Consider the following 27,221-nt stretch of genomic DNA (forward strand, 5'->3'; position numbering starts at 1 on the left):
GATACTCATCATATTCAATACATGAATTAGATACTCAGCATAATTCAATACATCATTTAGATACTCATCATATTCAATACATCAATTAGATAATCAGCATAATTCAATTCATCAATTCGATATTCTCATAATTCAATGCATGAATGAGATACTCATCATAATTCAATACAGTGTATATCAATTAGATAGTCATCATAATTCAATACAACAATTACATACACATCATAATTCAATGCATGAATTAGATATACATCATAATTAAATACATGAATTAGATACTCTTATAATTCAACACATCAATTAGATAATCATCATAATTCAACACATCAATTAGACACTCATCATAATTCAATGAATGAATGAGATACTCTCATAATTAAATACATGAATGAGATACTCAGCATAATTCAATACATGAATGAGAAACTCTCATAATTCATCACATTAATTATACACTCTCATAATTCACCACATCAATTATACACTCTCATAATGCAATACATCAATTACATACTCATCAGAATTCAACACATCAATGAGGTACTCTCATAATGCAATACATCAATTACATACTCATCAGAATTCAACCCATCAATGAGATACTCTCATAATGCAATACATCAATTACATACTCATCAGAATTCAACCCATCAATGAGATACTCTCAAAATGCAATACATCAATTACATACTCATCAGAATTCAACACATCAATGAGATACTCTCATAATGCAATACATCAATTAGATAATCATCATAATTCAATACATCAATTAGATACTCATCAGAATTCAAACCATCAATGAGACACTCATCATAATTCAATACATCAATTAGATACTCATCAGAATTCAAACCATCAATGAGACACTCTCATAATGCAAGACATCAATTACATACTCATCAGAATTCAACACATCAATGAGATACTCTCATAATGCAATACATCAATTAGATAATCATCATAATTCAACACATCAATGAGATACTCTCATAATGCAATACATCAATTAGATAATCATCAGAATTCAACACATCAATAAGATACTCTCATAATGCAATACATCAATTAGATAATCATCAGAATTCAACACATCAATGTGATACTCTCATAATGCAATACATCAATTAGATAATCATCATAATTCAACACATCAATAAGATACTCTCATAATGCAATACATCAATTAGATACTCAGCATAATTCAAAACATCAATTAGATGCTCATCATAATTCAAAACATGAATGAGATACTCATTATAATTCAAAGCAATAATTAGACACACATCATAATTCAATTAGTGAATTATATACTCTCACAATTCAACACATGAATGAGATACTCATCATAATTAAATACATCAATTAGATGCTCATCATAATTCCAGACATGATTTAGAAACTCATCATAATTCAATACATCAATGAGATACTCATCATAATTCAACACATGAATCAGATGCTCTCATAATTCAATACATCAATTAGATACTCAGCATAATTCAATACATCAATGAGATACTCATCATAATTCAACACATGAATTAGATGCTCTCATAATTCAATACATCAATTAGATACTCAGCATAATTCAATACATCAATTAGATACTCATCATAATTCAACACATGAATCAGATGCTCTCATAATTCAATACATCAATTAGATACTCAGCATAATTCAATACATCAATTGGATACTCAGCATATTCAACACATGAATTAGATGCTCAGCATAATTCAATACATCAATTAGATACTCAGCATAATTCAATACATCAATTAGATACTCATCATAATTCAACACATGAATCAGATGCTCTCATAATTCAATACATCAATTAGATACTCAGCATAATTCAATACATCAATTGGATACTCAGCATATTCAACACATGAATTAGATGCTCAGCATAATTCAATACATCAATTAGATACTCATCATATTCAATACATGAATTAGATACTCAGCATAATTCAATACATCATTTAGATACACATCATATTCAATACATCAATTAGATAATAAATATAATTCAATACATCAATTAGATATTCTCATAATTCAATGCATGAATGAGAAACTCATCATAATTCAACACAGTGCATATCAATTAGATACTCATCATAATTCAATACAAGAATTACATACACATAATAATTCAATGCATGAATTAGATATACATCATAATTAAATACATGAATTAGATACTCTTATAATTCAACACATCAATTCGATAATCATCATAATTCAACACATCAATTAGGCACTCATCATAATTCAATGAATGAATGAGATACTCATCATAATTCAATGAATGCATGAGATACTCTCATAATTAAATACATGAATGAGATACTCATCATAATTAAATACATGAATGAGATACTCTCATAATGCAATACATCAATTATACACTCTCAAAATGCAATACATCAATCACATACTCATCAGAATTCAACACATCAATGAGATACTCTCATAATGCAATACATCAATTATACACTCTCATAATGCAATACATCAATTACATACTCATCAGAATTCAACACATCAATGAGATACTCTCATAATTCAATACATGAATGAGATACTCATCATAATTTAATACATCAATTAGATACTCAGCATAATTCAATACATGAATGAGATACTCATCGTAATTCAATCGATGAATGACATACTCATCATCATTCAATACATCAATTACATACTCATCAGAATTCAACACATGAATTAGAAACTCAGCATAATTCAAAACATCAATTAGATACTCATCATAATTCAAAACATGAATGAGATACTCATTATAATTCAAAACAATAATTAGATACTCTCATAATGCAATACATCAATTAGATAATCATCATAATTCAACACATAAATAAGATACTCTCATAATGCAATACATCAATTAGATACTCATCATAATTCAACAAATAAATTAGATACTCTCATAATTCAATACATGAATGAGAAACTCTCATCATTCAACACATCAATTAGATACTCAGCATAATTCAATACATGAATGACATACTCATGATAATGCAATCGATGAATGACATACTCATCATAATTCAATACATGAATTAGATACTCATCATAAATCAACACATGAATTAGAAACTCAGCATAATTCAAAACATCAATTAGATACTCATCATAATTCAAAACATGAATGAGATACTCATTATAATTCAAAACAATAATTAGATAATCATCATAATTCAAAACATCAATTAGATACTCATCATAATTCAACACATGAATGAGATACTCATTATAATTCAAAACAATAATTAGATACTCATCGTAATTCAAAACATCAATTAGATACTCATCATAATTCAAAACATGAATGAGATACTCATTATAATTCAAAACAATAATTAGACACACATCATAATTCAATTAATGAATTTGATACTCTCATAATTCAATACATCAATGAGACACTCTCACAATTCAATACATGAATGAGACACTCATCATAATTAAATACATCAATTAGATACTCTCATAAGTCAAAACATGACTTAGAGTATCTCATCCATGTATTGAATTATGTTGAGTATCTCATTCATGTATTTAATTATTAGAGTATCTAATTTCTCATCATAATTCAATACATCAATTAGATACTCATCATAATTCAATACATGAAAAAGATACTCATCATAATTCAATACATGAATAAGATACTCATCATATTTCAAGACAATAATTAGATACACATCATAATTCAACACATGAATTGGATACTCTCATAATTCAACACATGAAATCGATATTCTCACAATTCAATCCATGAATTAGATATTCTCATAATTCAATACATGAATTCGATATTCTCACAATTCAACACATGAATTAGATATTCTCACAATTCAATACACGAATGAGATATTCTCACAATTCAATACATGAATGAGATACTCATCACATACATGAAATTATGATGAGTACCTTATTCAATACGTGAATAAGGTACTCATCATAATTCAATACATGAAAGAGGAAATCATATTTCAATACATCAATTAGATACTCCTCATAATTCAAAACATGAATTTGAAATCAGCATAATTCAATACATCAATGAGATACTCATCAGAATTCAATACTTGATTGAGATACTCATCATAATTCAATACATCAATTAGATACTCTCATAATTCAATGCCTGAATGAGTTACTCATCATAATTCAATATATCAATTAGATACTCTCATAATTCAATACATGAATGAGATACTCATCATCATTCATTGCATGAATGAGATACTCATCATAATTCAATATATCAATTAGATACTCCCATAATTCAATGCATGAATAAGATACTCATCATAATTCAATACATGAATGAGATACTCATCATAATTCAACATGTGAATGAGGTACTCATCAAAATTTAATACATCAATTAGATACTCATTATAATTTAATACATCAATTAGATACTCATCATAGTTCAATACATGAAATAGATACTCAGCATAATTCAATACATCAATTATACCTGTGCAAAATTCAATTCATGAATTAGATACTCATCATAATTAAAGACATGAATTAGATACTCAGCATAACTCAACACATCAATTTGATACTTATCCTGGCCTGGTGTTGGCTTAGTGGTTAGGGTGCCGGTTTGGGATCCTAGGATCCTGAGTTCGAATCCTGGTCGATCGCTGAATTAACGCCAGGGGGTGTTGACTCAGCCTGTCATCCTTCCGAGGTCGGCAAATTGAGTACCAGCTTGCTGGGATGAATGATCACGGTGTGTACCCCGATTTAGAATAGGTACACCGTATCCCTGCGCATCGTAAGATCGTGATCAAGGGTTGGCGTCAGGAAGAGCATCCGGCCATAAATACATTGCCACAAACAGGGAACCATGATTGTCATGGGGCCCGCAAGGCTAACCCCCGCTCTCGCGGGGAAAATGGCCTTAAAACGATCATTCATTCATATTCATTCAATTTGATACTTATCATAATTCAATACATCAATCAGATACTCATCATAAATCAATACATGAATTAGATACTCAGCATAATTAAATAAGTCAATTATACACTGAGCATGATTCAATACATCAATTACTCATCATAAATCAACGCATTAATTCGATGCACATCAAAATGAAAAACATGAATTAGATGCTCTCATAATTCAATACATCAATTAGATACTCAGCATAATTCAATACATCAATTAGATACTCTCATAAGTCAAAACATGAATTAGAGTATCTCATCCATGTATTGAATTATGATGAGTATCTAATTCATGTTTTGAATTCTGTTGAGTATCCAATTGATGTATTGAATTATGATGAGAATCTCATCCATGTATTGAATTATGTTGAGTATCTCATTCATGTATTTAATTATTAGAGTATCTAATTTCTCATCATAATTCAATACATCAATTAGATACTCATCATAATTCAATACGTGATTGAGATGCTCATCATAATTCAATACATGAATGAGATAGTCATCATAATTCAATACATGAAATAGATACTCATCATAATTCAATACATGAATAAGATACTCATCATAATTCAAGACAATAATTAGATACACATCGTAATTCAACACATGAATTGGATACTCTCATAATTCAACACATTAATTCGATATTCTCACAATTCAATACATGAATTAGATATTCTCATAATTCAATACACGAATGAGATATTCTCACAATTCAATACATGAATGAGTTACTCATCACATACATGATATTATCATGAGTACCTTATTCAATACGTGAATAAGGTACTCATCATAATTCAATAAATGAAAGAGGAAATCATAATTCAATACATCAATTAGATTCTCATCATATTTCAATACATCAATTAGATACTCCTCATAATTCAAAACATGAATTTGAAATCAGCATAATTCAATACATCAATGAGATACTCATCATAATTCAATACTTGATTGAGATACTCATCATAATTCAATACATCAATTAGATACTCTCATAATTCAATGCCTGAATGAGATACTCATCATAATTCAATATATCAATTAGATACTCTCATAATTCAATACATGAATGAGATACTCATCATAATTCAATGCATGAATGAGATACTCATCATAATTCAATATATCAATGAGATACTCTCATAATTCAATGCATGAATAAGATACTCATCATAATTCAATACATGAATGAGATACTCATCATAATTCAACATGTTGTCGTGGAAGTGTGTTTGGGACTTAAGACTCCAATGATCGGAAACAGGTTTTACAAAAGGTCATGACTTTATTAACGTTTTTTTTTTTTTTGTATACAAGATCGAGGCTCGTGAAAGAGCTAACATTAAGAGCTAACAAGTTGTTCACTTGTTTCAATATAATAGGTACTACAACACTATAACGAATCTAGTTATTGAAGTCGTTGGTTCATCTTGTTCGCCGGTGATCTCCTGGCGCTGCTTCTCATTGGTATTCGTTCATTCCGTCGGGCAGGGCTTCTGAGGACAAGTGTCCTGACTCAACGTTTGCTCTGGTTTATATGGACAAACTGGAGTTAATCCCCTGTCCGCTGAATGTTAATCCTCCGTGCGCTAAAGCTCCTTGGTCATCCACAATCGCCCTCCTGGCATCAACTCGCTTCCCTCCTGCTGTGAGTTCCATTTACCTTACAATAGGAGTGTGCTCTAGCCCGGGGCTGTACAGGAGGTGGACAACGGACTCCCAGCTTTAACAGAGTGAGATACATTCCTAACATTCTTACGACCACCTGTTGGTTCACTCACCAATCTCATAACTAGTTACATAGTATAAAGATTTATTCTACCACAATCCCTCATCTTTTTGTTTTATGTTTATGTGCCCTTGTCACAACAGCTGTGTGCGATTCTGCTGCTTGCTCCTGGTATGGACCATGAATGACCTGAACACCATGGTCCCAACATCATTGTGGATGCATCCGGCATCCCTGTTCCACATCTTGCTGGCCAATCAACGTCACACCAATACTTGCTGCCCACTCACAAGGAGGGAGGAGGCAAGTCGACTACAACTGGGTGAAGGCCTTGTTCAGGAATTACTATGCTACAGCAAGAGTGGCAAGAATGCTACATGGAGAGCAGGGTCAGTCTATGACTCCGTGCAGTTATTACAACAGCAAGACCCTACACGAAGTAGTGCAGGTGCTATGAAGACATTAGGAGAAAATGTTTCATACCTGGATTCAAACACAAGTGATCAGCCCTTCCTTTCAAACAAAGAGTCAACATTTGGGTAGAGGCAAACGTTTTTGCCAGATGTTGCAGATGCTTCACAAAACTTGAAAATGAAGTGAAATTGTTGTGTCTTGGTGATGGTGAAGTGTTGTTTTGCAAAGATATTTGTGATGCAAGTGAAATAGATTGAATTAACAATATGGAATGAGTCAATGACCAACGAAATGTTTTGTGATTCTTGCAGGAGGACGGTGTATGCCTAAGGAAATTGGATTACCAAAGTTATGGTTTGAATACTTGTATTGATGTTTACTTGTAGTGATTGATTGTTTACTTATACTTGTATTGATGTTTACTTGTAGTGATTGATTGTTTACTTAAATTGATGTTTAGATTAATTGTATGTCTTCCGACAGTTTCACATTCAACAATTTGTTGTTTTTCCTTAAAACATTTAAAAGTTATATTCATTTATATGTGTCACACAAATAATATTCAATCAGGTATGTATTTCACTACTAAACTAAGAATAGCATCCACAAATGCTTTCAGGTTAATATAGTTCAAAAATTAACTCATGCAGGTATTTTAGCACTACTCTAAGAAAATAAATTGTATATGATTACAATCACAAATGGGAATATCTAATTCCCAACAACAATTTTCCCAAACCAACAAATTAAGCATAATGTATTATTACCATAATTCCTCTCCACTTTTTCTTTTCCCTTTTTTTCCTAACAGTGTGTCACTCGTGGTGATATGAGTTCACTGATCTTGTAATTGACACAACTCATAACATTGTCGTTATGCCATTATCTTAATTCTACTGTATGCATTTGCAACATCACTTGATTTAATCTTTTAATCTCAGTATTTATGTCGCCATAAAAGTCTTCCTCTTGTGGATCCACATTTCTTTCCTCATTTGCACTTCATGCGTTATCATCGTGTTGTTGGTTACCTTATTCAAACACACCGTCACTAAGGCTTTCAAGCAAGCCACCACTAAAACAATTGCCAATATAACTACTAAACCCACAAACAAGTCTGATACTCCTTGTATATGTTCATACCTATGACATAATTATATGTCGATGACATTCAACATTATATACCAAACTAACAAGCTTCCTAAAAGGTAAATAAAGAAAATCCCTTAATATGTAACATAAATCAGTTTATTTGTCTTACCCTGATCCCCCTATCTCCCGGGGTTGAACTAAATCCCCTAATCATGAGTGTAGTTGTGATACATTATCCCTCATGTTGCGCTAATATCAGTAGATACTGGTATGTCATGTAGGCAAATAAATGTCACTATCTTCCCTAATTCAAGTCGGAATATTAAATGTTGAAAATGTAATGTTTATCAATGCAAGGGGTGTTAAAATGTAATTCAAATGAATGTAAATCACGACTATCATTTATCCGCCACTGAATGTTCTGCTGGGCTGCTAGGTGCAGCCTCATTTTCTGTGGGATCGACCACCTTAGCCCCATGTGCGTGCTTGCAATGAGAGGCATGAATCCAACTTTCTATTTTGGGTCCATATTTGTTTCTATTCTTATCAATCTCCTATGGTTTATCAATTTGTTCCAAGATACCGCAACCAAAGGTTTTAACCAAAGCTCTACCAAACTATTTCCAATGTGAACAAAAAATGCCAGTGAAACAATGATTCGAAGAATTATCTTCAAGGGGTCAATAAATTTATTCTATAACCAGATCTAATTTTCCCATCCAATAGTTTGCCTTGCCACATGCCATATTATAACACTTTAATAAACCTTCGAAAAATGTTTCCCATCTCCACAAATTTCCTTTTTACAAATAGCCATGTGTAACTTACGTATTTACCTACAATTTCCTCTCAATTTGTTTGGCCTAACTGGCCGCAAAAGTGGCTGCCAGCATGCAGTACCGTTTTTTATCTACCAAGGAAGTGCTCGTCCACACAAGACCTCTACCAAAATGTTGTTTGTAAAAACAAATCTGGGATTTCTGATTACATGGATGCACTCTCAGGACATTTTCAGGCTGCTGTTAACAATCCACTACGATAAATTAATTCCTTTACCCACAATCAAATAATTAGTACAAATTGAGGATATTATCCCTATGACATTCATTTATAGATTCATTATGTTGGAGCTAATTTTTTTTTTTTTTTTTTTTTCCAATAATTTTCCACTGCTGTAAGGAAGAACAATAGCTCTCATAAGTCTTAGTAATATCGTACTTAATTTACCCAGCATCGAAGAATTTATTTACTATCCATTCTCATCTGTTAACCAGTGACTTTGTTTGAACTCCAGAACTCAAAACTCACAATAGTTCAAACCAGCAAAATTTCCTTTACTATTTTCCCATATCATCTATGCCTTATACACATCCATACATACAGCCCAATTTATATTCTGATAAAATTTAAGGTTATATATATATATAATTCGTGAGCAGAGTACTCTGGGAAGTCAGTGTAAGACCTCTCCAAAATTTGGCTAATTTTGTACTCCCACATTTTTATGAAGCTCATATCCATAAATAGCTTTGATTCTCATATAAATTCTATCACAATGGAATCCCAAGATTACTCCCAATTTTTACTATTAATGACTAGCTGCTCATAACTCAGCAAATCAAATCTTTATTCTCCATCTCCCTTGACAAAAGTGATAATTTTCATAATCAAATTATATTTCTATTTTTTTATTTTACGAATTCTCTCGATATGTGATCCCATCCACATGGAACTATCTATTTTCAGACAAGGCACACTGTCGGTGTCAACAATCTTGTAAGATTGATACACAAAAACACACACACACATGCATTATGCATATTTGTTTGCGTTGGAACCATTATTTACAGATCAAGATGGGTGTCAATTTTATTTCAATTTCATAAAATTTGTCCATCAAATTTAAAATGCTAATACACAAATAGACTAAAAGTCTATTCTTAGAAAACCCCTATGATGTCACATTGAAATTACCCTTTCAGTTTCCACAATAATTTATCCAAATTTGACTACACACCCATTTGCATGTCAGTCGACCACTGACCTATCAATCGTGCGGAACAATAGTCCGAAATTCCCACCTGATCATCATGTGACTCTTGTCACTTGGTTTGCCAAAAATTTTTTTCCAAACTTTGTAAATTTAAAATTTTGTGCCCAACATAAAAGATCCAATTTTGGCATTTGATCAATTAATTATCAATTTGCTTACGAGCAAAAGAAAAATGAATAATTCTTGCTCCGAAAACTTTTCAGACACAAGAATCATCGACAGTTATTCATGTTTGTCCAGTAATCTAATTTGTTGAGGCCAATCGTCATTTGGGATTTGTCGCAATGAAGGCCTAATCGTTGTCTGAGGTATCGGTCAGCACTGGTACCCTTGATCTTGGTTTACCCAATGAACTTGTCTTCCTTTTGGTATACGGACATCCTCTTTTCCAATGTCCCATCCGTCCACACTTGAAACACCGGTTTCTGTCGTTGCCTGGTCTGTGCACCTGTGCACTTGTATTGCTGGGCTGCATCTCTACATCCCTGAGTTGCCACTGCAATCTCTCGTTATCTCCTGAAACACAAAAAAATTCTCTGTATCGTCCTTTTTGGGGAGACAACTGGAAATCAGATGGGACAACTGTCACTTTCATTCCTAATTTCGAGGGCAGTTGTGCATTTGTCTCCTCCACTGTATCCTGTATCCTTTTTATTTTAAGTTCTAGACCCGTTATCCGTTCTTGCTGTTCCCGTTGTCTGGATTCACCATCCCAAAGATGGAATGCAAGCCAGTCTACCGTTAGATTCTGTCTCTTCCTGGCTTTCAATCTTTGTTCCAATCTTTCCAATCGACTTCGCTCCAATGTACCATCTCTTGGAAACTCCTCATCATGTCCCTTTGTCCACAAATACCAATTCTCGACCTGCCTTATAGCTTCGGTACCATAACGGTCGTACATATGATGTGTACAAGTACCTTTTTGTGGAATCTCTGGTTGTCCTTGTGTATTCTTGCAGGCTCCATTTCCCATTCTGCCTTTGATCAAAGTAGCGTTGGATGTGTTGTAGCTTGTTCCTCTAAAGCTTCACTCGTACCTCCAGGAAGGATCTCTCCACCTGTTCAAACGGTGATTTCCAGATAATCTCTCTCACCTGTGGCTTTTGCACAATCCAATCTCACAGATCAGTATTTGCAGATGAGCCAAAGGGTCAGTATGAAATGGGTGAATCCTCAGGTATCTGCTCTGTTGAAGGGAAAATCACACAATGGTAACCGCACATATATATCTATATATAAACTCACCACCTTGCTCAATTTTCCAAGGTTGTCTTCACATTGATAATATCTCACAAAGATATCAAAGCTTCTTTCTTGAGACCGCATTTTCATCAATCAAACAATCAATATATTCAATTCAATTTATTCAGTTCAATTTATTCAGTTAAATTTATTCAATTAAATTTATTCAGTTCAATTCAATTATTCAATTTCAATTAATTTATCAATATTCATCAATAAATCAAATTAATCATTTTGGATGACTCCTTGCATAAGCCCTTTCCCCAATGATGTCAGGACAGGTCCATCTATTGACTGAGATTGAAGATCATCAGTCGTCACCTCTGGTTCATACCTCATGTCAATTGACGAATCACTGTTCTGTCCTAGGGTCATATCTGACATATTTTCCCATTTTGCCTGGTCTCCACAAATTTTCTTTGCAACCACTAAAGGCAACTCATCCTTCATTCGTGAGACAGCCAAAATGGATGGCAGATATTAAAGTTCTTTGGGAAAAATATCTCATCATTTTTTCTTTTAATAGTACCCAAAATCTCTTGGCAATATAAATTTCGTAAAACTCCTGAAATGGGACTGTCAAATTCCTTCAATCATGCTAAATTTTGAAACTCCATCACTTGTAATACCCAATTTATCCCATAGGGCTTGAAAGTTCTTTTCCAAGTTCGTGCAATCATTCTGCATTGGAACCCTATGATATCATTCATAATAATCATCATGATTTTATAATCATGGTCATATCATAATCATCTATTTGAAAAACAAACATTTCCTTTATCACCACAGCTATGTGGTATAATCAACAATAAAATAAACTGTACATAGCAAAAGGCTACCTCCTGACCACTTAGTATACCTATTGACAATAAGTCATAACAATATCGAATAATCATTAAACACTTAAAAGAAAAATCGCTTCTACTGCTCCAGCCGCAGCATTCGTCATTTTGTCTGCTCATCCGCGTGACCAAAACGAAATAAAGGGAGCTCAACCATTACACGGCGCCTTTTAATGGCGCATGCCATAGGAACTCAACGCAATTTCGACTCGGCCAGAAAAACGAGCAAATTTTGCAGGGTGTTAACTGGAATTAGTCGTGAAAATATATACAAGATACACAAAAATATATACCCACAAAAATAAACAACAAACCCAAACAAACCCAAGGTCGACCATATTACACAATATTACACCATTTCATGTGACATGAGAAAATCGTCATGATTGCTGAAATGTTCCAGGGTTTATGCACACCTTAAAAGAGGTATGCTTTGTGGTGTTGCCCACCTACCACATTGAATTAAATTACCACATTGAATTAAATTACACCATTTCAGCATCGTATTGATTGCTGGAATGTTCCAGGGTTTATACACACCTTAAAAGAGGTATGCTTTGTGGTGATGCCCACCTACCACATTGAATTAAATTACCACATTGAATTAAATTACCACATTGAATTAAATTACACATTGAATTAAATTACACCATTTCAGCATCGTATTGATTGCTGGAATGTTCCAGGGTTTATACACACCTTAAAAGAGGTATGCTTTGTGGTGTTGCCCACCTACCACATTGAATTAAATTACCACATTGAATTAAATTACACCATTTCAGCATCGTATTGATTGCTGGAATGTTCCAGGGTTTATACACACCTTAAAAGAGGTATGCTTTGTGGTGTTGCCCACCTACCACATTGAATTAAATTACCACATTGAATTAAATTACACCATTTCAGCATCGTATTGATTGCTGGAATGTTCCAGGGTTTATACACACCCTAAAAGAGGTATGCTTTGTGGTGTTGCCCACCTACCACATTGAATTAAATTACCACATTGAATTAAATTACCCATAAACATTTCTTCCATTCAACAGAACAAACATTTCCTATATCATGACATGCATGTCTTCAAAAATTGTATGACCAAGAGAACAATGAACAGAAAGAGTGAAAGGTAAAAGTAAAACTAATTAAAACTGCGGGCAGTGATGATCCGGGGACCATACCGCTCCATCCTGATTGGACGGGTGCATGCCAGAGTCGTTAACAACGACAGTCCAGATCCGATTGTTCAAAATTTCAACTCAATCGATCGAAAAATGAACGCAGGGATGCATTTTAAAGGTTTTCAAGAAATCCACCATGGCCGCCATGTCACGTGACTTATGATGTCATAATTAATATATGCATCCAATCAAGTGACTTACGATGATTGGTCAAGGTATCGAGCTCATCTGACCAACGGTTTGGCCTGCAGGTCGACACCAAGTTCATGGTCAGAAGAGAAAGAAATGTAATTAATTAAATAAGTACTTCATTAATTTCTAATAATTAAATAACTCGTGAATTCTCATCCAATTCACTTAACATTTGAGTGTTCCCAAAACGTTGAAGCAAAACGTTGCAACAACGAAAGTGAAACGTTGTAGCGACGTTGTGGAAACGTTAGCAAAACCCAACATTTGAATGTTCCCAAAACGTTGGAGCAAAACGTTGCAACAACGAAAGTGAAACGTTGTAGCGACGTTGTGGAAACGTTAGCAAAACCCAACATTTGAATGTTCCCAAAACGTTGGAGCAAAACGTTGCAACAACGAAAGTGAAACGTTGTAGCGACGTTGTGGAAACGTTAGCAAAACCCAACATTTGAATGTTCCCAAAACGTTGGAGCAAAACGTTGCAACAACGAAAGTGAAACGTTGTAGCGACGTTGTGGAAACGTTAGCAAAACCCAACATTTGAATGTTCCCAAAACGTTGGAGCAAAACGTTGCAACAACGAAAGTGAAACGTTGTAGTGACATTGTGGAAACGTTAGCAAAACCCAACATTTGAATGTTCCCAAAACGTTGGAGCAAAACGTTGCAACAACGAAAGTGAAACGTTGTAGCGACGTTGTGGAAACGTTAGCAAAACCCAACATTTGAATGTTCCCAAAACGTTGGAGCAAAACGTTGCAACAACATTCAATATATCAATGAGATACTCTCATAATTCAATGCATGAAAAAGATACTCATCATAATTCAATACATGAATGAGATACTCATCATAATTCAACATGTGAATGAGGTACTCATCAAAATTTAATACATCAATTAGATACTCATTATAATTTAATACATCAATTAGATACTCATCATAGTTCAATACATGAAATAGATACTCAGCATAATTCAATACATCAATTATACCTGTGCAAAATTCAATTCATGAATTAGATACTCATCATAATTAAAGACATGAATTAGATCCTCAGCATAATTCAACACATCAATTTGATACTTATCCTGGCCTGGGGTTGGCTTAGCGGTTAGGGTGCCGGCTTGGGATCCTAGGATCCTGGGTTCGAATCCCGGTCGATCGCTGAATTAACGCCAGAGGGTGTTGACTCAGCCTGTCATCCTTCCGAGGTCGGCAAATTGAGTACCAGCTTGCTGGGATGAATGATCACGGTGTGTGCCCCGATTTAGAATAGGTACACAGTATCCCTGCGCATCGTAAGATCGTGACCAAGGGTTGGCGTCAGGAAGGGCATCCGGCCATAAATACATTGCCACAAACAGGGAACCATGATTGTCATGGGGCCCGCAAGGCTAACCCCCGCCCTCGCGGGGAAAATGGCCTTAAAACGATCATTCATTCATATTCATTCAATTTGATACTTATCATAATTCAATACATCATTCAGATACTCATCATAAATCAATACATGAATTAGATACTCAGCATAATTAAGTAAGTCAATTATACACTGAGCATGATTCAATACATCAATTACTCATTATAAATCAACACATTAATTCGATGCACATCAAAATGGAATACATGAATTAGATGCTCTCATAATTCAATGCATGAATTAGATACTCAGCATAATTCAATATATCAATTAGATACTCATCATATTCAAGACATGAATTAGATACTCAGCATAATTCAATACACCAATTAGATAATCAGCATAATTCAATACATCAATTAGATATTCTCATAATTCAATTCAAGATTTACATACACATCATAATTCAATGCATGAATTAGATACACATCATAATTAAATACATGAATTAGATGCTCTTATAATTCAACACATCAATTAGATAATCATCATAATTCAATACATCAATTAGACACTCATCATAATTCAATGCATGAATAAGATAATCTCATAATTCAACACATAAATTAGATTCTCTCATAAGTCAATACATGAATGAGAAAATCATAATTCGACACATCAATTATACACCCTCATAATGCAATACATCAATCAGATACTCATCAGAATTCATCACATCAATGAGATACTCTCATAATTCAACACATAAATTAGATACTCTCATAATTCAATACATGAATGAGATACTCATCATAATTCAATACATGAATAAGATAATCATAATTCAATACATCAATTAGATACTCAGCATAATTAAATACATGAATGAGATACTCATCATAATTGAATACATGAATGAGATACTCATGATAATTCAATCGATGAATGACATACTTATCATAATTCAACACATGAATTAGAAACTCAGCATAATTCAAAACATCAATTCGATACTTATCATAATTCAAAACATGAATGAGATACTCATCATAATTCAACACATGAATGAGATACTCATTATAATTCAAAACAATAATTAGACACACATCATAATTCAAAACATCAATTAGATACTCATCATAATTCAATACATGAATGAGATACTCATGATAATTCAATACATGAATGAGATACTCATCATAATTCAAAACATAAATTTGATACTCATCATAATTCAAAACATGAATGAGATACTCATCATACTTCAAAACATGAATGAGATACTCATCATAATTCAACACATGATTGAGACACTCATTATAATTCAAAACAATAATTAGAAACTCAGCATAATTCAAAATATAAATTAGATACTCATCATAATTCAAAACATGAATGAGATATTCATGATAGTCTAATGCACGAATGAGATATTCATGATAGTCTAATACACGAATGAGGTTTTCATGATAGTCTAATACACGAATGAAATATTCATGATAGTCTAATGCACGAATGAGATATTCATGATAGTCTAATACACGAAAGAGATATTCATGATAGTCTAATACACGAATGAGGTTTTCATGATAGTCTAATCCACGAATGAGATATTCATGATAGTCTAATACACGAATGAGATATTCATGATAGTCTAATACACGAATGAGATATTCATGATAGTCTGATACACGAACGAGATATTCATGATAGTCTGATACACGAACGAGATATTCATGATAGTCTAATGCACGAATGAGATATTCATGATAGTCTAATGCACGAATGAGAGATTCATGATAGTCTGATACACGAATGAGATATTCATGATAGTCTAATGCACGAATGAGATATTCATGATAGTCTAATGCACGAATGAGATATTCATGATAGTCTGATACAGGAATGAGATATTCATGATAGTCTGATACACGAATGAGATATTCATGATAGTCTGATACACGAATGAGATATTCATGATAGTCTGATACACGAATGAGATATTCATGATAGTCTGATACACGAATGAGATATTCATGATAGTCTGATACACGAATGAGATATTCATTGATCGACTCCTCTTATCACTGATAACAAGCAGCTTGCTAACGAAATACATCCCTGCTGCTCACCTCCTTCTTTCAATCTTCGCTCCCTTCCCCTATTCCTTCTTACATTTATCCTTCATGCGATCCTCAGAACCTAAGAACCACAGAACACCGTTACTCGGCAACGGAAGAGGCGGAAGTGTAGGACCCACGATCATGGGTGAAAGTGCAACTTGGTCAAAGAAGAAATGTGAATATTCCTACAGATGGAGCACAGAGTGGCTGAATTATAAATAAAACATTGTTAAAACAAGGACGACTTTACTTCTCTAAAACACAAGGATTCACCTTTTGGGCGTGGTTCGTACTCCAAGCACCGGTGGATGGCGCGAAATGCTCGTCATGGCTTCTCCCTCAGCTGAGGTAAATGTTATTTTTGAAATCCGTGAAAGATAATAACAAGAGATTGTTTGAGGATTACTCAACTGGGGTTTCAGGGAAAAAAAAACTCAAGTTAATTTAACTCCTGCGTGGTGAAACGACACGACCAGCAGCAGGAGAAGTTCAAGTGAAAACACAACGGGCGGGAAATCTGAACGATGTTTCCTACGACATTCGCGTTTAGTTGTTAAATTTTTTACACGAGCAACGGTACCCGCCCTATGGGCGTGGCTTCAATTGAGAAGCCCAAATGAAAAGGCAAAATATCAGAAATTGAAGGTTTTTTTTATTTTAAACGATTCATATAAACATCCGTTGAATCATATCACACGCAAATCATCAAAATCTAAACAGTATCTTTAGAATTTCAATAAAAGCCACATCACTGTTCATATCGGTAAATATTATTCCATCGTGTTTCAAATCGTGATCGATACACTATGATCCTGTTGATCGTGATCGTGAATCGTGATCGATAATAGTGTTCACAATCGCTACGTCGTATGTACTCCCGATACGTGCACCAAATTCCCGATACGTGTAACTGTACCAAATCAACAGTCAAAAGGATTTTGAGCCGATAGCTATTACGGCCTTGGCAAGATCGATGGAGACAGCGATCTGTTAGCGTATTCACCGCCCAAATAGCTATGTGGAATTCTCTCATATCGAGATTAAACGTTACTGCTGTTACGGCCTTGGCAAGATCGATGGAGACAGCGTTTATTATACTTTTAAAGAACGACACTGTCTCAAGCCCCAGTCCTCATCACAGATGGGGCTCAGCGGTTTACCTGAGCCTGACGGCGAAGGGCAAGGTACACGCTGGCCCGTCTAGTGTAGCGCGCGTGCGGCCACGGACATCGAAGGGCATTAAATGTTCATTATACATTAAACGTTCATTAAAGGATTACGAAACGAAAAACATTACGAAATTACGTTCACACCGTCACATCAAACACTACCGTGAACACATGCATCGTCACAACATCGTCACAATGAGAACATGGTCACAATGAACGTTATGCGAATGCGAATGTTATGCGGGAGTCCAAACCTGAGAATGCTGGAGACCAAAGCTGAAATTGTGAAAACTAAATAGCCTATTTTACTCCCAGGGGTCCCAGGATTACCCATCCAAAATATCTTTATGATCGGTTCAGCAGTTTTTACGGTACCTTCGAACAGACAGACGGCCATTTGGTGAATTATAGTAAGATTGGATCTGGGGTGAAATTAGCGGGGGTAGAAAAGATCAAGGTTTTGGATGGGGAAAGATAAGAGATGGTGGTGAACAGCTGTTTTAAAGACCTGGAGGGAGGAGTGGGATTGAAGAGAGTGAGGGAGTTTGTTCCAAAGGCGGGAGAAAAGAGGAATGAAGGAGTGAAGGTGGAGCAGAGAGTCTTGATTTTGGCGGTTTAACCATAAGAGGGTTGCAGGCAGATCTTGTGCGACCTGTAGGAATATTTGGGGGACAGAGCCCAGAGAGAGCTGGGGAAGCAAGGCCGGAGAGGAGTCGGTAGAAGACAGAAAGACCACCAACCTGCCTGCGCTGAGTAAGTGAAAGGCCCTCGGAGTTAGCTTCATCGCGGGAGATTCCAATGATTCTGAAAGCTTTGGTTTCAACAGTGTGAAGCCGAGCTAGGTAAGAGGCAGGAGCACCAGGCCAGAGGGGAGAACAGTATTCCATTGAGCTGCGGATTAAAGCCTTGTAGGTGGTGAGGAGCTCAGGTGTGCCAAGGAAGGACTTCGCACGATGGAGGATGCGCAGTCGGTGACTGGCTTTGGAGGCCAAATTTGAAATGTGGTTTTCCCAGGAAAGATCGTGGCAGATAGTGAGACCCAAAAGCTTGAGTGACAGAACTTCTTGGAGAGGATTATTCAGAAAGTGGATGGGAGGGTTGTCCAGTCGGTCTTTTCAGAGAGACAGAGTAAGAGTGTGAGATTTGTCAGGATTGAAAGACATGTTCCACTTGTTTGACCAGTCTGTGATTTTGTCCAGGTCTGCAGAGAGTGAGGAGGCTGCAGACTGTCGATCTGAGGGATGAGGAATGGAGCGGCAGAGAGTGGAGTCATCAGGAAAGAGATAGAGAGGATTTTCAAGAGTCAGAGAGATCATTGATGAAGACCAGAAAAAGCAAAGGCGCAGAACACTGCCTTGGGGCACTCCAGCCTGAACAGGAAGGGGAGATGAGAGAAACCCATTCAGGGCCACACGTTGACTATGACTAGAGAGGAAGTCCGCCCGTCATGCGTGGAGATTTCCATGGATACCATAAGAGGAGAGTTCGGTGAGCAGAGCTGGGTGCCAGACGGTATCGAAGGCATGTGATATGTCAAGGGAGACAGCTCTAATTTCCTATTTGGCATTGAGGACCTCCATCAAAGACCTCTTGAGCATAATCTAGGAATAAATTAGTTTAGGAAACAAAGAATGATGACGTCATCGGTCACGTGTTTCGGCCGCCATCTTGGAAAAACAGAAGGAAAAAAAACTTGATCCAAAATTTCCGATTAAAAAAAAAGTACATTCCCGCAAGTCCTCGGTCCCTGACCGATTTTTAATCTGTCTGTTTGTTACTTGCCGGAAAAGATTCCGGCAAGTATGTTGATCGGTTGGTTTGTTACTTGCCGGAAAAAATTCCGGCAAGTATGTTGACCTGTTCGTTTGTCTGTCTGTCTGTTTGTCTGTTTGTTACTTGCCGGAAAAGATTCCGGCAAGTATGTTGATCTGTTCGTTACTTGCCGGAAAAGATTCCGGCAAGTATGTTGATCTGTTCGTTTGTTTGTCTGTTTGTTACTTGCCGGAAAAGATTCCGGCAAGTATGTTGATCTGTTCGTTACTTGCCGGAAAAGATTCCGGCAAGTATGTTGATCTTTTGTTACTTGCCGGAAAAATTTTCCGGCAAGTATGTTGATCTGTTCGTTTGTTTGTTACTTGCCGGAAAAGATTCCGGCAAGTATGTTGATCTGTTCGTTTGTTACTTGCCGGAAAAGATTCCGGCAAGTATGTTGATCTGTTCGTTTGTTACTTGCCGGAAAAGATTCCGGCAAGTATGTTGATCTGTTCGTTTGTTTGTCTGTCTGTCTGTCTGTCTGTTTGTCTGTCTGTTTGCAGCACTGCGTCTACACCGTTGCACGTAGAATCGCCAAACTTTGCACACATATTGGACTTGCCCTGGAATAGACTGTGCCCAATTGATGACGTCATCGGTGACGTGGTTCGGCCGCCATCTTGGAAAAACCGAAAAACATTGCACCTCTATATCTCCGAAAGTACTGAACAGAAAAAATTGAGACATGGCTCATTGTAAAGAACTCTCCATGGGGAATAAAATATGTTAATGATGACATCATCAGTCACGTGGTTCGGTCGCCATCTTGGAAAAACGGCAAAACGTTGTGCCACTATATCTCCAAAAGTGCTGAACAGAAAAAATTGAGACATGGCTCATTGTAAAGCACTCTCCATGGGGAATACAATATGTTAATGATGATGTCATCAGTCACGTGGTCGGCCGCCATCTTGGAAAAACGGCAAAACTTTGCACCACTATATCTCCAAAAGTGCTGAACAGAAAAAATTGAGACATGGCTCATTGGAAAGCACTCTCCATGGGGAATACAATATGTTAATGATGATGTCATCAGTCACGTGGTCGGCCGCCATCTTGGAAAAACGGCAAAACTTTGCACCACTATATCTCCAAAAGTGCTGAACAGAAAAAATTGAGACATGGCTCATTGTAAAAAACTCTCCATGGGGAATAAAATATGTTAATGACGTCATATGTCACGTGGTCGGCCGCCATCTTGGGAAAACGGCAAAAATTTGCACCACTATATCTCCAAAAGTGCTGAACAGAAAAAATTGAGACATGGCTCATTGTAAAGAACTCTCCATGGGGAATAAAATTTGTTAATGATGACGTCATATGTCACGTGGTTCGGTCGCCATCTTGGAAAAACCGAAATATTTTGCACCTCCATATCTCTGAATGTGCTGAATAGAAAAAATTGAGACATGGCTCATTGTAAAGAAATCTCCATGGGGAATAAAATATGTTAATGATGATGCCATCGGTCACGTGGTTCGGTTGCCATCTTGGAAAAACGGCAAAACGTTGCGCCACTATATCTCCAAAAGTGCTGAACAGAAAAAATTGAGACATGGCTCATTGTAAAGAACTCTCCATGGGGAATAAAATATGTTAATGATGACGTCATCAGTCACGTGGTCGGCCGCCATCTTGGAAAAACGGCAAAACTTTGCACCACGAAATCTCCAAAAGTGCTGAACAGAAAAAATTGAGACATGGCTCATTGTAAAGAACTCTCCATGGGGAATAAAATATGTTAATGATGATGTCATATGTCACGTGGTCGGCCGCCATCTTGGAAAAACGGCAAAACTTTGCACCACTATATCTCCAAAAGTGCTGAACAGAAAAAATTGAGACATGGCTCATTGTAAAGAACTCTCCATGGGGAATAAAATATGTTAATGATGATGTCATATGTCACGTGGTCGGCCGCCATCTTGGAAAAACGGCAAAACTTTGCACCGCTATATCTCCAAAAGTGCTGAACAGAAAAAATTGAGCTCATTGTAAAGAACTCTCCATGGGGAATAAAATGTTAGTGATGACGTCATCGGTCACGTGGTTCGGCCGCCATCTTGGAAAAACTCAAAAACTTTGCACCTCCATATCTCCGAAAGTGCTGAATAGAAAAAATTGAGACATGGCTCATTGTAAAGAACTCTCCATGGGGAATAAAATATGTTAATGATGACGTCATCGGTCACGTGGTTCGAACGCCATATTTGTGCGAAATGGCCGATAAAAAAGTAAATTCCGGCAAGTCCTCGGTCTCTGACCGATTTTTCATTACTTGCCGGAAAAGATTCCGGCAAGTATGTTGATCTGTTCGTTTGTTTGTCTGTCTGTCTGTCTGTCTGTCTGTCTGTTTGTCTGTCTGTTTGCAGCACTGCGTCTACACCGTTGCACGTAGAATCGCCAAACTTTGCACACATATTGGTCTTGCCCTGGAATAGACTGTGCCCAATTGATGACGTCATCGGTGACGTGGTTCGGCCGCCATCTTGGAAAAACTGAAAAACGTTGCACCTCTATATCTCCGAAAGTACTGAACAGAAAAAATTGAGACATGGCTCATTGTAAAGAACTCTCCATGCGGAATAAAATATGTAAATGATGACGTCATCAGTCACGTGGTTCGGTCGCCATCTTGGAAAAACGGCAAAACGTTGCGCCACGCTATCTCCAAAAGTGCTGAACAGAAAAAATTGAGACATGGCTCATTGTAAAGAACTCTCCATGGGGAATAAAATATGTTAATGATGACGTCATATGTCACGTGGTCGGCCGCCATCTTGGAAAAACGGCAAAACTTTGCACCACTATATCGCCAAAAGTGCTGAACAGAAAAAATTGAGACATGGCTCATTGTAAAGAACTCCACATGGGGAATAAAATATGTTAATGATGACGTCATCAGTCACGTGGTCGGCCGCCATCTTGGAAAAACGGCAAAACTTTGCACTACGAAATCTCGAAAAGTGCTGAACAGAAAAAATTGAGACATGGCTCATTGTAAAAAACTCTCCATGGGGAATAAAATATGTTAATGATGTCATATGTCACGTTGTCGGCCGCCATCTTGGAAAAACGGCAAAACTTTGCACCACTATATCTCCAAAAGTGCTGAACAGAAAAAATTGAGACATGGCTCATTGTAAAGACCTCTCCATGGGGAATAAAATATGTTAATGATGATGCCATCGGTCACGTGGTTCGGCCGCCATCTTGGAAAAACGGCAAAAACTTTGCACCACTATATCTCCAAAAGTGCAGAATGGAAAAAATTGAGACATGGCTCATTGTAAAGACCTCTCCATGGGGAATAAAATTTGTTAATGATGACATCATATGTCACGTGGTTCGGCCGCCATCTTGGAAAAACCGAAACCTCCACATCTCCGAAAGTGCTGAATAGAAAAAATTGAGACATGGCTCATTGAAAAGAACTCTCCATGGGGAATAAAATATGTTAATGATGACGTCATCGGTCACGTGGTTCGGCCGCCATATTTGTCCTAAATGGCCAATAAAAAAGTACATTCCGGCAAGTCCTCGGTCTCTGACAGATTTTTCATCTGTCTGTTTGTCTGTTTGCAGCACTGCGTCTACACCGTTGCACGGAGAATCGCCAAACTTTGCACACATATTGGTCTTGCCCTGGAATAGACTGTGCCCAATTGATGACGTCATCGGTGACGTGGTTCGGCCGCCATCTTGGAAAAACCGAAAAACTTTGCACTTCTATATCTCCGAAAGTACTGAACAGAAAAAATTGAGACATGGCTCATTGTAAAGAACTCTCCATGGGGAATAAAATATGTTAATGATGACATCATCAGTCACGTGGTCGGCCGCCATCTTGGAAAAACCGAAAAACTTTGCACCTCTATATCTCCGAAAGTACTGAACAGAAAAAATTGAGACATGGCTCATTGTAAAGAACTCTCCATGGGGAATAAAATATGTAAATGATGACGTCATCAGTCACGTGGTTCGGTCGCCATCTTGGAAAAACGGCAAAACGTTGCGCCACTATATCTCCAAAAGTGCTGAACAGAAAAAATTGAGACATGGCTCATTGTAAAGAACTCTCCATGGGGAATAAAATTTGTTAATGATGACGTCATATGTCACGTGGTTCGGCCGCCATCTTGGAAAAACCGAAAAACTTAGCACCTCTATGTGTCCAAAAGTGCTGAATAGAAAAAATTGAGACATGCCTCATTGTAAAGAACTCTCCATGGGGAATAAAATATGTTAATGATGACGTCATCGGTCACGTGGTTCGGCCGCCATATTTGTCCTCAATGGCCAATAAAAAAGTACATTCCGGCAAGTCCTCGGTCTCTGACCGATTTTTCATTTGTCTGTCTGTCTGTCTGTCTGTCTGTTTGTCTGTCTGTTTGCAGCACTGCGTCTACACCGTTGCACGGAGAATCGCCAAACTTTGCACACATATTGGTCTTGCCCTGGAATAGACTGTGCCCAATTGATGACGTCATCGGTGACGTGGTTCGGCCGCCATCTTGGAAAAACCGAAAAACTTTGCACCTCTATATCTCCGAAAGTACTGAACAGAAAAAATTGAGACATGGCTCATTGTAAAGAACTCTCCATGGGGAATAAAATATGTTAATGATGACGTCATCAGTCACGTGGTCGGCCGCCATCTTGGAAAATGGCAAAATTTTGCACCACTATATCTCCAAAAGTGCTGAACAGAAAAAATTGAGCTCATTGTAAAGTACTCTCCATGGGGAATAAAATGTTAGTGATGACGTCATTGGTCACGTGGTTCGGCCGCCATCTTGGAAAAAGTTTGCAACTCTATATCTCCGAAAGTGCTGAACAGAAAAAATTGAGACATGGCTCATTGTAAAGAACTCGCCATGGGGAATAAAATATGTTAATGATGACGTCATCAGTCACGTGGTTCGGCCGCCATCTTGGAAAAACCTAAAAACTTTGCACCTCCATATCTCTGAAAGTACTGAATAGAAAAAATTGAGACATGGCTCATTGTAAAGAACTCTTGATGGGGAATAAAATGTGTTAATGATGACGTCATCAGTTACGTAGTTTGGCCGCCATCTTGGAAAAACCGAAAAACCTACCACCTCCATATCTCCCAAAGTGCTGAATAGAAAAAATTGAGATGTGACTCATTGTAAAGAACTCTCCATGGGGAATAAAATATGTTAATGATGATGTCATAGGTCACGTGGTTCGGCCGCCATCTTGGAAAAACCGAAAAACCTACCACCTCCATATCTCCCAAAGTGCTCAATATAAAAAATTGAGACATGGCTCATTGTAAAGAACTCTCCATGGGGAATAAAATATGTTCATGATGACATCATCGGTCACGTGGTTCGGCCGCCATATTTGTCCTAAATGGCCGATAAAAAAGTAAATTCCGGCAAGTCCTCGGTCTCTGACCGATTTTTCATCTGTTTGTTTGTCTGTTTGCAGCACTGCGTCTACACCGTTGCACGTAGAATCGCCAAACTTTGCACACATATTGGTCTTGCCCTGGAATAGACTGTGCCCAATTGATGACGTCATCGGTGACGTGGTTCGGCCGCCATCTTGGAAAAACTGAAAAACTTTGCACCTCTATATCTCCGAAAGTACTGAACAGAAAAAATTGAGACATGGCTCATTGTAAAGAACTCTCCATGGGGAATAAAATATGTTAATGATGACGTCATCAGTCACGTGGTCGGCCGCCATCTTGGTAAAACAGCAAAACTTTGCACCACTATATCTCCAAAAGTGCTGAACAGAAAAAATTGAGACATGGCTCATTGTAAAGAACTCTCCATGGGGAATAAAATATGTTAATGATGACGTCATATGTCACGTGGTCGGCCGCCATTTTGGAAAAACGGCAAAACTTTGCACCACTATATCTCCAAAAGTGCTGAACAGAAAAAATTGAGACATGGCTCATTGTAAAGAACTCTCCATGGGGAATAAAATATGTTAATGATGACGTCATCAGTCACGTGGTCGGCCGCCATCTTGGAAAAACCGAAAAACCTCGCACCTCCATATCTCCGAAAGTGCTGAATAGAAAAAATTGAGAAATGGCTCATTGTAAAGAACTCTCCATGTGGAATAAAATATGTTAATGATGACGTCATCGGTGACGTGGTTCGGCCGCCATCTTGGAAAAACCGAAAAACTTTGCACCTCTATATCTCCGAAAGTACTGTACAGAAAAAATTGAGACATGGCTCATTGTAAAGAACTCTCCATGGGGAATAAAATATGTTAATGATGACGTCATATGTCACGTGGTCGGCCGCCATCTTGGAAAAACGGCAAAAATTTGCACCACTATATCTCCAAAAGTGCTGAACAGAAAAATTTGAGACATGGGTCATTGTAAAGAACTCTCCATGGGGAATAAAATATGTTAATGATGACGTCATCGGTCACGTGGTTCGGCCGCCATCTTGGAAAAACCGAAAAACTCTGCACCTCCACATCTCCAAAAGTCCTGAATAGAAAAAATTGAGGTATGGCTCATTGTAAAGAACTCTCCATGGGGAATAAAATATGTTAATGATGACGTCATCGGTCACGTGGTTCGGCCGCCATATTTGTCCTAAATGGCCGATAAAAAAGTACATTCCGGCAAGTCCTCGGTCTCTGACCGATTTTTCATCTGTCTGTCTGTTTGTTACTTGCCGGAAAAGATTCCGGCAAGTATGTTGATCTGTTCGTTTGTCTGTTTGTTACTTGCCGGAAAAATTTTCCGGCAAGTATGTTGATCTGTTCGTTTGTTTGTCTGTCTGTCTGTTTGTCTGTCTGTTTGTCTGTCTGTTTGTCTGTTTGCAGCACTGCGTCTACACCGTTGCACGGAGAATCGCCAAACTTTGCACACATAATGGTCTTGCCCTCTAATATACTGTGCCTCAATGATGACGTCATCAGTGACGTGGTTCGGCCGCCATCTTGGAAAAACCGAATAAATTTGCACCTCTATATCTCCGAAAGTACTG

The sequence above is a fragment of the Myxine glutinosa genome, chromosome 3 (assembly GCF_964187855.1).
Source record: "Myxine glutinosa chromosome 3, kmMyxGlut1.1, whole genome shotgun sequence".
Classification (NCBI taxonomy): Eukaryota; Metazoa; Chordata; class Myxini; order Myxiniformes; family Myxinidae; genus Myxine; species Myxine glutinosa.